This window comes from Gekko japonicus, unplaced genomic scaffold (assembly GCF_001447785.1).
Source record: "Gekko japonicus isolate JY-2015 unplaced genomic scaffold, Gekko_japonicus_V1.1 scaffold32, whole genome shotgun sequence".
Taxonomy (NCBI): Eukaryota; Metazoa; Chordata; class Lepidosauria; order Squamata; family Gekkonidae; genus Gekko; species Gekko japonicus.
In genome coordinates, this window is record NW_015167527.1 from 2,864,435 (window position 1) to 2,875,736 (window position 11,302).

Genomic DNA, 11,302 nt, shown 5'->3' on the forward strand with positions numbered 1-11,302 from the left:
GTTTCCTCATGCAAGTCATTAGAATCTTTCTTTACTCCCCATTGTTGCTCTCACTCACATAACTCACAAATGCCTCTGTCATAGCCATCAAAGCACTGAGTAATTTTAATATTTTAAAAAACATTAATACATATGTGTTTTTAAATTTGATTCATTCAAATGCTCATTTATTTTATTGCAGTATGAGACACAATTTTCAACAGGGAAGAGATAAATTTTTCTACTCCATTTTAGCAACACCACTCCTCCCTCCATTGGTACTGCAATTAAACTCAATTTTTTTTTAAAAAATATTCATTTATTATTTATTTATTTACACACACATTGGTGGGGGTGGGGGGATTTACCATCATCTCAGGGTCCACACACATAGCTGGAGAAATACTATGCAAGGCAAGAAAGACCACCAGGTTTGGTCACTGTGCATCACTGTACTTGAGTGAGATGAATGGCAATAAAGGCATGGCCCCAGGGAAGCTTTGCTGTTAATGCTCAAGAGGGCAGGATATTGAAGTGTAACTCCCCAGTGACCTTTAACCTGTTTAACAATGAATGACAGCACACCCCACTGCCATGACTGTGCCACTGGATATAGCTGAAACCCCCCTCTTGCTAGCTCAACACATCCTTATTTGATATCCTTGCTGCTATAGGACTCTCCTCTTAGATCTGGAATGACCTGGTTCACCAAGGTGCCAGGTCCATCTATTGGTAAGACCTGGAGATCAAGCCTAGTAAGCAGAGAGAGAGAGAGAGGAGCGAGAGAGAGAGAGAGAGAGAGAGAGAGAGAGAGAGAGAGAGAGAGAGAAAGAATCAAGCAAGATCTCAAGTACACTTCACTGTCTCCACACAGTGCCCTAGCCAGTTTTCCTTGCTGGATAGGGTTGGCATATTGCCATATGGGACATCAAGGAAATTAATGGAAAATTAGGGAATCTCTTTGTAACCATTTTCTCTCCAATACCTGCTCCAAGACCAAGTATCCATATTATTTGAATGACCTTCAATAATTTCAGATTTCTCATTATGACAAGCTGTGACTTTTAGCAACCCAGGAGTTCCTTCCTTGATCTGTTCAATCTTGGTGGGCACGCATCTCTTAATGAATTTGATTCTGTGTTCTTCCATGTGCTCCCCTATTTTTTTCCACCATATCCTGATCAAAGCCTCTTAAGAGAATGGAGCACACCATAACAATCACATCTAAAGCAAAACCAACAAGAAACCCCGCACACTCAAGGGCAACTTAGGAAGCCCCAACCACCAACGTCTTTCCTGGGCAGTAACGTGCAGAGAAGAAATCATCACTGGTGATGCAATATTTCTTGTCTCCAGGGATATGGGATAACAGGATCTTTCTCCAGTGGCAATCATAAAACTCTTTGCTGTGTAAAACGTCTCTGCTCCTTTGTTATTTGTTGCCTCAAACCTCTGAGGCCCAACATATTCTCCATAAGTGTTCTCATATGTGACTATTATCTCAGATGGCTCAGTAACCCGAGTTCAGTGATCCAGTGTAATTCTGAACTGCTTCCTTCATGGTCTCCCAGCTGTGATTTACTTAGGGATCCAACTGCAACCCAAACTTGGGTGCATCAGATATGGCTTGTCCAAGCAAAGCTGTCTGGTGCATCGGTTTTGTAGGTATGCAACCTATGTTGACACAAGTTCCTCCAAGACCTCATCTAGTTTCCAAAGGAGTAGGGATAACATAATCCAGTACCATCACCTTTTTGCCGACCTTGACAGCTTTCTTGTAAGCAGCCAGTACACCTGAGCGCCTTCCAATGACAATCAGATCATAGTCATAAGGATGTCCTTCTGCTTGGCCATTCATTTCAAGCATCTTTTAAGAGTTCCTTCCTTGTATGCCTGAGAAGTTTTCTGGTGACCTCCTAGTTGGTTTTGCCAAACAAACATGACAGGCACTGAGGTCTCCATTGTGAGTTCATACAAGGCTTCTTTCAGTCACTGCCATCTTCTATAAGAGGAAGAAAGGGGGAAAAACCCACACTGCCTTATTTTAATGTCTATGAACTGTTAGTATTAGACATATAAACAGTAAAATGTAATGTAAAACGAAAAAGAACAATTATTTTTACACTCAGAACATTTATCCACTCATAATGAATAACTTTCTGAAATTACTTTCGTAAGTAACTTCTTACCCTCTCTAAGCATCCTGATCACAGCCACTGTAGTTAAAGGAGGGTTTTCCAAAGGATTGCTGAAATATGAAAGTGATCTTCAAAAATCCACCAGGGGAACTTTGGCTGGCCAACCTGGTCAGTCTTGATGGGTGGCAAAGCCAATGAGAAGGTGGGAATTAGCTGACATAGTTTTAACCCTAATGGTTCCTATTTCTGAAAAGAAACTCTTACAGTGCAGTCCTAAGGACATTTCTCTCCTGGGAGCAAGCTCTATTACATGTTTCAGTGACTTCATCTTAACTAATGACATGAAGTTTGAAGGTAAGCACAATTACCTCCAAGACTGTTCTCTATGTCAGTGTCCTCAGTGCTTTCCCCTTTAGTCTGTGTTAATAGAGCTTTGAGCCATCAATTTCAATTTTGGCTAGGATTTTTTTCTGTCCGATGAATCATTGCAGAATCCAAGCATTTAAAAGTCTTAAAGAATACGGCAGATTGACATAACCTTCACCCTTGACAACCTGAATTCTCATGTGAATTTTTCTGTTGAGAGATATAAACATCCAGATACATATTGTTCCATTCTACATGACCTGTGGCAACAGGCCTGACCCAGAATCTTAAAAGAACAAATCAATAGGCTTTTAAAGAGATGCAATTTATCAAACCTTAGCAGTATTGTCAGGGAACTCCTGAGAATTTCCAAAAATAAACTGAAAACACACTGTCAGGATTTCATTAAAGGCAAACCAAACTAAGAGGAACAGTATAGCCAAACTATGAAAGTAAGGGAATTAAAAACACTTCAATAGCTCTTCATGCTTTAAAAACTGTCACAAACAGCATGATGTTTTTTTTAAAAAAAACAAACTATTACTTTTACTCTTTGCAAAAATGGATATGACAACCTGGAATAGAACATAAGGGGCCCAGCTCTGTGCAGACATGGTATTTCATAGGGTTCTATTCCAATTAAGAATACTTCTGGCACCTAAACTCAGACCTGTCCTTCCTTTAAATCCTCCAAATTTCAACTCCAAACATACTGGAGGATGGTAATTTCCATTTAAACAAATAGTATTCTAGAAATATCATCATATATTGGAGTAGCAGTTTATATATTTTGTTAATGCAATGTAGTATCATGGTGGGTTGTCAGGTGGTTCTGCTCCCATAAAATTCTTTAACAATAATATTGCAAAATGTACTTTTGCAGGTCAATTTGCTTCTCTACAGTTGGGTGGAGGACCTGAAATACAGTGTCATTCAGGTCAGGTTAACAGACAAAAAGACAAAACAGCTGGGGTTTATGTATTTAATCATTTATTTTCTCTCTCTCTCTCTCTCTCACACACACACACACACACACACACACACACACACACACACACACACATATACATACATATATACATACATACATATATATTCTCCAGAAAGCAGCCAAAACAAGCATCACAATAAAACCATACAAATACACAGTCTTACAATTAGTTTTAAATTCGCCAAACACATGTGTATTTCATCTGAAATGTGGTGTTGGAGGAGAGTTATATGGATACCGTAAAATGACTAAACGAAAGCATTGTACTTTGGTCACATCATGAGAAGACAAGAGTCACCGGGGAAAGACAATAATGCTAGGAAAAGTTGAAGACAGCAGGAAAAGAGGAAGACTCACTCCTCCACTTGCACCTGCTGATGTGACCTTAGCTCTGGCACAGCTGTCCTTGAAAAAGAGCAGTTTGTGTCAGAGTCCTCTCAGCCCCACCCACCTCAACAAAGCGACAAGAATCACACAACTTTCTGACCTGTCTGGCCGACAACTTCCTTTTTCAAATGGTGGAGGAAGCTACAAGGGGCTTGGCCATACTAGACTTAATATTAACCAACAGGGAAGAATTGGTAGATGGGGTGAGGGTGGTGGGGACCTTAGGAGAAAGTGACCATGTCCTCCTTGAATTCCAGTTGTTGTGGGGGGTCAAGGAAGTTCGTAGCCAGACTCGTAGGTTAGATTTTCTCCAGCAAGACGGAAACATGGTAAGGGCTCCAAGAAACCGATGTGGATGAACTGAGAGCTTCAGAATAAGCAAAGGGAGAAAAAGGAAATGCTCAGGAAATGGAGGGAAGGTCAGACCTCTAAAGAGGAGTATACGAAAGTTACTAGGTACTGCAGATCAGCCATCAGAGAAACCAAAGCTTGCTATGAGTTGAGTCCGGCCAGGGGGGCTCGCTACAATAAGAAAAACTTCTACAGATATATGAGAATGTCGAGGTTTGCGCGGTGCTAGCCCACTGCAGAATGTGGGTGAGTATGAGTATCAAAGAAGACTTAAGTCCAACTGGCTTAGTGTAAAACTATTTACATTTATTTACACCAGCCTTCACCAAAATCCTCCGCAGACACCAGGGTTTCCATCAGGAATAAGGTATACTGTACATCACTACATTTATACAAGCATTGACCAATCACATTACAATGCTGAGTCATGATGATCCTGTTAATTAGTGCTGCACTGAACTGCACAGAACTGGTTGGAGCCAGCTAGACTGTCACTCTAAGCTGTCAGATCCTGTCAAGTAGATTAACCTCATCTACAGCCAGACTTACAGAAACACATGTATGTTGACACTCCCCCTTAAGTCTGTGCTGTAACACCCAGTTTACTTTTTAATGCTCTGAACTTATTCACTTCAAGACATTTTCTGAACGTGTCTGCCACATTACATTCAGAAGCACAATATTTTAGTTTAATTAATCTACGTTGCAAGACATCTTTGACATTCATATATCTAATATTAATGTGTCTGCTTCTCATTCTGACAACTTGAGTATCTGCTAACTGTTGCACAGCTGAGTTGTCACAAAACACATCTACTGGTAAGTCATAAGTTATTTTGAAATCTGTTAACAGTTGTAACAACCACTCTATTTGTACACAACATTGGCTTAGTGCAGAATACTCTGCCTCACATGTACTTAAAGATACAAATTGTTGTTTTACAGACTTCCAAAGTATGAGAGCTGTATTCAGGTATATCACAAACCCTGTTGTAGACTTCCTGTCTTGTTGCTCTCTCCAGCTAGAGTCGCAAAATGCAGTCACAACACTTTTGTTACTTGACTCTAACACAAGTTTGTCATCAATAGTACCTTTGAGATAGCGCAAAACCCGTTTGGCTGCGACCCAATCTCTTTCAAAAGGCTTGTTGCATCTTTGGCTTAACAAATGTCCCACTACGCTAATATCTGGTCTACTCCAGTTGCTGATGTATGATAGAGAACCAATTAAAGATTGATATAATTGCTTATCAGTAAATTCTTTATCATGTAGTTCCTTTATATACCCAGTGGTCAAAGGAGTTGTCACACTATGTGCATCTAGCATGCCAAATTTTGTTAGAAGCTTGGTTATTTTGTCTCTTTGACTCAACATAAAACTACCTTTGTTGCTTCTAGTAACCTCTACTCCTAGATAATGACCAACCTCACCCAAATGTTTCACTTTAAACATATTCTGGGTTGTTTGTTTAAACCATTCCAACTGTGTTTCATCATGAGACAGAAAACATAAATCGTCAACAAACAGTATTCACTGTTATCGATCATTATAGTGAATAAACAAGGGTCAGCCACAGCTTGCACAAAACCAACCTTCTTTAAAGCTGTGCTTAAACAATCGTACCAGTTCTTTGCACTCTGCTTTAAACCATATAATGATTTCTTTAGTCTCAGTACGAATTGCCCATTTGGGTTTTCAAACCCTGGTATTTGTGCCATGTAGATTTCCTCTGTGACAGGTGCATTAAGGTATGCAGTTGTAAAATCAGTGATTTACCATCATATTATTTTGCCCTGCTTTGATAAGAGCAAGCTTGAATATGTCTGAGTGAACAGTAGGAGCAAATATTTAGTCGTAATCTTGCCCTTGTATTTGAGCATACCCCTGGGCAACCAACCTTGCTTTCCTTTTCACACATCCATTTGGTAACTTTTTTACTTTGTAGACCCAGCGACAACCAATTACATGTTTGTCTTTTGGCAACATTGTTAAAGCATACACATCATTTTCTAACAGTGAATTGTGCTCTTCCTCCATTGCTTTAAACCATGCCTCTTTTTCATCACAAGGTAGCTTTAATACTTCATTGTAACTCTGAGGTTCCTTAACATATACATGGTTTACCCCATATCCATATCTAACAGGTGGGATACCTTTAGTGCTACATGATGAAACTCTTGGTAACTCTCTTTTACCTTGCACATTTGTAGGAGATTGTTCATTTTTTAAACACAGTTTCCTCCTTTACACTCTCAGTGCTTTTAGTACAAGGTAGTGAAACCATTTGAGGCAACTCATTAGCATGATTTCTGCTCCAGTTTTCATGCTCACAGAAATTAGCTGACCTACTAAAGCTTAGTTTCTGATTTTGGTCAGCAAACCTGTATGACTTCATCCCTGGCTGGTATCCTAAGAACACAAGCTTTTTTGCTCTTGCTCCCCCTTTCCTTCTGCGTTTGAGGGGAATATTGACCCAAGCTTTGGAACCCAAAATCCTTAGATAGTCTAACTGAGGATACCTGTTATACATCAACCTGTAAGATATATCATCAATTGCACTGGACCAAATCCGGTTACTCACATAACAAGAATTTTTATTGCTTCAGCCTAGTAGGAGACACTCAAATCTGAGTCTTTGAGCATTACATGCACCATATTTTGTAATATTCCTCCCTTTCTTTCCGCTACACCATTTTCCGCAGAGGTGCAAACGTTTGCAATCCTGTGCTCAATTCCCTTTTGTTTCAACCAGGTCTCAAAAGCATTGGAGGTAAATTCTCCCCCCCCCATATCAGTTTGAATAGCAAGCACATTTCCAAATTGATTCAACACACTCTTGTACCAGTATTTAAATGTTGAAAAGACATCAGACTTATTTTTCATAACAAACACCCAAGAGAAGTGTGACCAGTCATCACTAAGAGCATATTTGTTACCAGAATGACTTTTTGGAAAAGGCCCAACCAAGTCAGCATGGACCAATGCTAGAGGTTTCTCAGACATTCTTTGACTCTTCTTAGCAACAGGAAACACCTTAGATTTGGTCATCTTACAAATCTCACAGTCAAGAAAATTTTTACATTCTTTGATACCTTCCTGACCTGTTAAGGCTAGGGTCTTTTGGATTGTGTTGAAGCTTACATGGCCTAGACTTCTGTGTAATAAATGTTGGCAATTGTTATGTGGATTGACATTTGTTACTGTTTGTGCCTTTGCATTATCATTGTTTAGCACATACACATTATTCTGCAGCTTGCCCACTGCACACACCTGGTTTGCCTTCATAATTTTACATTCCTTATTGGCAAACAACACCTTAAATTCAGTGGCATCAAGGCACATCACACTTAACAGATTGTTTTCCAAAGCAGGCACGCATAGGGAGGGAGCGGTGCCGCAGGCAGTTAATCGCCTGCTACTAATAACATCTACGAACAGCTGTACAGCTGTTCGATACCCGCCACGGTCAGATTGAGCACCTGGCCCTCGTCCCAGCTCCCGCTAACCCAGCAGTTCGAAAGCGCCATTAATATCAAAATAAGTGCAAGTAGATAAATGGGAACCTACCTTAGATGGTAGGGGGAACCCTCCCCCATCGTGGGGGTCGTTGGAGGGTCGGAAAGCGGCGAAAATGGCATCTGTATACATCGGTGGCGAATCCAGATGGCAGTGGAGAAGGCGGAGCCGGGATGATGCACACGTGTGGCAGCGCAGGTGGGGCAGAGCCGCAAGGACAGAGCCATGGCCGCACCAAGCATGTCGCGCGGCAGAAGGGTCAACCACCACTGAAAAGATCGCCAGGATCGCCAGGTTCTGCCCTGGTCAGTAATCACATTGCCGTTTCAGAGTGGAGGGTGGGCCCAGGGACTGAGCACCATCCACCCTGTGTGGGTGTTCCCTGGGCCCCAAGCAGGGTGTGTGTGTGGCTCAGCCCTGCCTAGTAATCACATTGCCGTTTAAGGGTGGAGGGTGTGGAAAGAGTGCCACCCATCCCTGTGGAGGTGTTCCCCAGGCTCCAAGCAGGGCAGAGGGGTTTGCTCTGCCCAGTGATCATGTTGCCAGTGGGTGGAGGGTGGTCACAGGGAGTGAATGCTGCCTGCCCCTTTGCAAGCGATGCCTTCACCCTCTTGGGACGTGTCCCCATGCCAGGCAACCCAGGAAGAGATATCTGTTGGAAGCGACCCTTTCCCTCAAAGTCTCTTTGCATTCTCCACCCCAAGGAACCCCCCCCAAAAACTTAAAAATAAACATGGATAGACGTGAGCAATGCCCTCCCTCTCTTGGGATGTTCCCTGCGCGGGTCACCCTGGTTGATGATCACTTTACTGTTTAAGTGTGGATGGGCCTGGGGAGAGAGCTCCACCTGCCCCTGTGGTTGCCCCCAGGAAGACAGTGGCACCTGCAACCATGTGGGTGCTCTCTGGGGAGGTCCTCTGGAAGTTGCCTGTAGCTTAACCAGCTCTGCTCTGTACTGTCTGAAACCGGCTCTGGACAACTCTTCCAGAAACAGTTTCCAAGGTGGCACCTGGCTTGGGGATCTGCTACTCAGACCCACTACACCTTACAGGGATGTGACTTGGGTATGTGGAGAGCCACCCCAAGAAGGGACGGTTCCAGTTGGAGGCCTCTACCTCACCTGGGTCAGTTTTAATCACTCCCAAACTGGTGGGGGTGACATCCCATTGAAAAGCATTGTCTCTTTGGGGGTCTGTAGCTCTGCCCCTGAAGTCCAACGGGGACCAAACTTGGTGGGCACATTGAGGAGAGTGAGCTGGAATTACCATGAGAATTTGGAGCCCCGAGAGCCCATGGGGGGCTTTTTTCCATCTGAACTGGTTCACAAACTGGTTCGTGAACTGGCTGTGGTTCAGTTCCGGTTCAGTTCAGTTCAGTCTGGTGCAACTTCAGGAAAGTGCCCATCCCTAATCATTATATTATAACAATAGACTTTACCATCCCTTTTGTTTTAAAAAACTACATTTCATCCAGTGGTTCTTCTGCTTTGGGGAAACCCACGTTTACATATTATAGGTATGCAGGAAAGGAGATTTAATTAATTTGCAGTGTTCAACAACAGCTGTTATGTTCTGATTGTGGGTCACACGAATGAATCTCCATCTCAGCATCTGCTGAGTGAGTTGGTGAGACAGATCCCCGACAGTAACAGCAGGAAATGGTTGCTGACCCTTCAGAAACACAAATTTTGGTTCTCCTTTGTGAAAATGTATCCTGTAGTGTAGTTAATAGGCAAATGATGGCGACCTAATCTAAAATAAAAATAAAATTTTGACAGAAACTTAAAGCAGAGTATAAAAGGTGATGTTAGGCCTTCTCATGGATTAAGGATGTGAAGGCTTATTCTTTTCTCAGGACTTTTTGTCTGTTTTTCCAGTGGAAGAACTGGGAAATTTGGGGTAGCACTGGGGAAAGGACTCATATACTGTAGATTTTTACAACAGTTTAAATATTTTTAATGTAAATGATTTCGGCAACAATTAATATGCTATAATGTTAAATAATAATACATTATTAAAAAGTTAAGTGTTTTCAATGTTATAAGGTTTAACATGATGTCTAAAAATGTTGTTAGTCACCAGTTGTGACTGTCTGAGAGGGTTTCTGTCCAAATTACTGTCCAAATTGTTACTACAGAATTTGTTTCCTACCTTCAACTTTTATTTTTTCTACCTTTAAGATGGCAAGAATTAAGATACATGTGCTAAGATAGCATAGGTATAACAGTTTGCAAATCTCTCTCATGTATTGGCTGTATTTGAAATGTTTCTTACAGAAAACCAAGACATTTATACTTTAAAATTCCATAAATATGCCAAATAGTAGTTTTTATGTTGAGTTATAAATGATGCATTTTAAGCTGTTAAATCAGTAAAACATGAGGGGACTTGTAAAAATTGGCTGTGAGAAATTTCACATACCTGCCCTTACCCTACTACTTTGCCTGCATACTATCTGTCCTCCACCCCACTGTGCCCAGCCACATGTTCTCCACCACTCTACCAACCTACTCAGCCGACTGGCTCATTGTCAGAACCCACAACCAACAACGAAGTACACGCATTCAGGAACGGTAATACTTTTATTGTAGAGCTATAGATGCAGTAACATAAGCACTGTTAAGAATGGCGGCGGTCCCTTGGGCATAATAGGATATAGGGTATTCGTACGCACCCCCCCCCCCGAGCACTGCCCAATTAGGCACCCTCCCGCACGCGGGATAAAGCTTGGAAACCGTTAGGTAGCTAAAGCTGAGAACCAACACTCTCCCACGGCACCTAGGAAAACCCTAGACGATACAACTCCCTCCTGCACAGAAAAAGCACAGAAAGGAATGCAGTAGCCATTAACCAGACACAGATCGAGCTCCCCAACCCCCATGGCAGCGTAGCTGACACTCATGCTGCAATGGCCCAGGTGGATCTGGTGAGTCAGTGGTGGAGGGGGGATGGTGGGACACCAAAGGTTCCTTTTCCTCCTTGCCCACCCACCTTACTTTGCACTACCACCTCAGTGGTGGGTCTGGCAGTGGATGGAGGACATTGAGGGGATTGGTGGTGGAGGTTCCCATTCCTCCTTGCTCATCCACCTTGTTCAGAGAGGGAAGGACTGCAATGAGTTTCACTCCATTTCCTCCAGCACCACAGCTTCAGTGGTGGTGGGAGGAGGAGGAGGAGACTCCTGTTCCTTCTGTTCTGCCTGTCTACTGTGGTGATCAACTGCTCCTTGTTTTAGATTTTTAAGGTTTGGAATTTTCCTGCAAACCTGGAGTTTCCCCCAAGTTTGGAGAAAAACCTCCCTCCTCTCAATATGGCTCCATCCACCAAACTGAGTATCCTCAAATAGGGCCATATAGGCTGTATAGAAATATTGTTTCTAAAGTCTCATGCCTCTTCCTGTGATGACATTCTGTGTGTCTTTTCCTGTTGCAGGCCAGATGGCCTAGTGTGATTTCTGTCACTTCACCAGATGACTGAGCCACCAAATAGCCATGCCATATAACCATGTCAGATACCCACATTCCTTAACACCTCTCTGCTGAGGCCCAGAATTGAAGGCTCTGCTTGTCTGGCC

At 42.4% G+C, this 11,302-nt stretch overlaps 1 pseudogene; it reads right to left on the bottom strand.

Moving 5' to 3' along the window:
* Positions 1-927: 927 nt before the first annotated feature.
* Positions 928-1,962, bottom strand: LOC107112194 (annotated as a pseudogene).
* Positions 1,963-11,302: the final 9,340 nt, after the last annotated feature.